Below are 3,361 nucleotides of genomic sequence, written 5' to 3' on the forward strand. Positions count from 1 at the left end.
TGAATTAAAATATAATAATAAAAAATAAGTTTTTGAAAAAACAATGATAAAAACTAAATTATCAAGACCAACGTCGGTCTTGTCTTGGGTAAACATCACTAGTTTATTGGTTAGTCTTGGGTAAACATCACTAGTTTATTGGTTAAATAATGACAAAATCAAGAACCGATACAAAATTTATTGGCACTATTTATTATATATTATTATTGAAGAAAAAAAGTATTTTATATCTTATTTTCAGGATTTAATGAAAAATTTTATCAAAAAAGAAAAATAATTATTATATAAGTTGTTGAATTCAGTTTCCATCATCATCTAGATGGATGGAGTACTTGGGTGCAGTCACACTTTTACAATTTTAAATTCTCTTATTGTTTAAGGTACCTTTTTATATTTTTTTATTAATATATTTCAGACCCCTCAAATGTTGTAATTCCGGACCTATAAATTTCTAAATTTCCATCCCTAGCAGAAAATCTCTCGTGTGTCCGTGAATTTCATCACCTCCCAACCATTGTTGATTCCATTGTGGGGAAGCTTTGCACGTATATCACATAATCATACAAGAAAATATTTGCAATTTCTCACTTAGTTTTCCTACTTTGAGAACTTTGGTTTACATCTCTTTAAAATTGCCAACATTCAACCTTTTAACTTCAAAATCCTAGAATCCAACGTATATAAGAAAAAGAAAAGAAAAAAAACCCAAAGAAGCTTTTGGAGTTCCATGTTCAACCTCAATCCTATTTCTCATTTACACCTTTCCATTTACCTTGATCTAGAAACCTTTACCATAAACCCCATCTCTCCTCACATAATGGAACAAGCATTAGGATTCTCATCATTAAACATTTGGTGAGGTGGATTACCATAAACCGGATAACCCGGCACATACCCGTGGTAACCATGCCCGTGTGGGTGAGTATACGGGTTTCCATGACCATATCCATAACCCGGGTTCTCATATCCAGGATAACCCGGCATGTAACCAGGTGCGTATCTAAATTGGGGTTGAGCCATAAACTCCATTCGGTTCCCTTCCATCTTACCACCACCATCTTCACCATTTCCACCTTTGTTCTTCTTTCCTCCACCGTCGCCACCACTCTCTTTGTTGATGTCTTTGTCTTTCTTAGGTGCTACAATCTCAACATTCTTCTTGAGTTTGTCCTTCAAAGCTCCAGCCAAGGCCTTAACATCCATCCCTTAACTGTGACCACCTCCTTCTGCCTGTCGACTTTCAACTCATGCACACCTACAACACCATGAAAAAAAAGGTCAAAACTCAAAAACTAATACAAGATTTCAACGAAAGGGTAAAAGTTTATAGGAAATTAGCAATGAAAAGTCATCCACCTTGGGTTTCAGAGACAATTTTGCGAATTTTATCAATGCATCCATCACACTGGCATATCAGTTGCACCTTCAAATCCGCCGTCGTTACCGGGGCCTGATTAAAAATAATAAATACATGGTTATTTTGAAATGTATTGAAAATTTGATATTGAAAAATTCGAAATTCTTACATCTTTGGGTTTTTTCTCTGATTTTGTCAGAATCCTGCTTTTTCTCTTTGTCTGATTTTTTCTCCTTTTTCTCTTCTTTGTTGTCATCTTTCTTGGGTTGAGGAGAAACAAGGTCAACCTTCTTCTTGGTTTTCTTCACGAGCTTCTCCTTCATGGCGGTCGGATCCATAGTTCCTATCACCGTCACTTTGTTTGAGCTCATATCAGTTTTTACCGTCTCCACCCCTGCAAAAAACAGAGTAAATAACAAAACCCAGAAACAAAACGGGGATCTTAAACCTTCTTCTCTGATTGTACCTTCAAATTCATGAATGTGCTTGAGGATTTTGGTAGCACAGCCTTCACAAAAGCAATCAAACTTGAGAACAATGGTTGAGGATCCCTTTTCCTTCTTTTCTCCATCCCCGCCTTTCTTGCTTCCATTCTTTTTCTGCAACGGAGAGAAAGAAGACCATCATTTATAAACCATATCGATTAACAACGAAATGAGAAATGAAAGAAGATGAAAGGGCTAGGAAGAAAGAGAGGGAAATGGGGTTGGAATTTGGAGAGTATTTTGCTGACTGACCTCTCCCATGGCTAGTAAGAATCCAATATAGTAATCTGGGTTTATGGATTGTGATGTGTGGAAGCAAGGGAGAAAAGGAGAGCAATATTTATAGGAGAGTGAAATACTATTGGTGACGATGATGATGTATGAATGGATGGTCTAAACGCGTGGAATGAATGATGTGACTTAGGGAGTAAGGGGTTGAAAAGTAGGATACTTCGTAGAAAGTGAGCAAGGTGGACTGGATTTGGAGGTTCTTCCCTCTTTCCATCACTATTGTGCACCAGTTGAGTGTGCCAAGGTTCAGCAAAATCAGACCCCGTTCAGAAAATTTCTTACTTCCTCCGAACTATAATTAGTGTTTTATATTGATTTTACAAATATTTCGAGATATATTTAATCAAATAAAATGATAAAATTATTTTTAAAATTTGATTGATAAATTTTACATATTTATTTTGATATATATAATAGAATAAAACATATTATTATAAAAAATATATAAATATCATAATTTGTTGATTTTAATAAAATATTTTAAATAAGATAATTTTAAAATCTAAAAGAGACATTTAATAGGACGAGGAGAATAACTTATATAATTCAAGTATATTCATAAATTATATAATAATTTTTTGTTATACTTTAATATTGATAGTGATTTAATTACGGATGAACTATGAACACCTTTATTAAACTTAACCGTCTTTTTGAGTAAGGTCATGGATTCGAACCTAACGTTTGCAAATAGAAAAAATTAAGTTGAGAGGGTCACCCTCATATATTTAGTATCTAATTTGGATTAGTTGATCAATATATCATATACTAGGTGATTAATTCAAAAACAAATTCAACCACCCATATTAAATACTTGCATTTAAGGTGGGTTTTGTTTTATGTAAAACAATTTTTGGAAAATGTTTTTATTATTTTTCAATGTATGGTTAACAAAAAATGTTAGTCAATGTAAAACATTTTCTTCATAAACAAATTTTTTTTTTGCATTTTTCAGAAAAATACTTACGATCTATTTTTCGTAAATCGTTTTATAAATTTTTCATTTCAAAGTATATATTTCATATTAATATTTTATTTTAATATCGTTTTAACAAAATAGTAAATATTTAAATAATATTTATTAATAACTTTAAAAATATAATATTATATATTTTTAATATTATAATAATATACTTAGTTATATTATGATAATATATAATATTGTATTCTTATTTTAATTACTTCAATTATTATAAGTCAATCAAGTGATCGTATAGTAGAAGAGAAT

The 3,361-nt window shown here is 31.7% G+C and overlaps 1 pseudogene; it reads right to left on the reverse strand.

Annotated features, from left to right (window-relative positions):
* Nucleotides 1-561: 561 nt before the first annotated feature.
* LOC120145043 lies at nucleotides 562-2,141 on the reverse strand (annotated as a pseudogene).
* Between the last annotated feature and the right edge of the window lie 1,220 nt (nucleotides 2,142-3,361).

This window comes from Hibiscus syriacus, unplaced genomic scaffold (assembly GCF_006381635.1).
Source record: "Hibiscus syriacus cultivar Baekdansim isolate YM2019G1 unplaced genomic scaffold, ASM638163v2 tig00110893_pilon, whole genome shotgun sequence".
NCBI lineage: Eukaryota > Viridiplantae > Streptophyta > Magnoliopsida > Malvales > Malvaceae > Hibiscus > Hibiscus syriacus.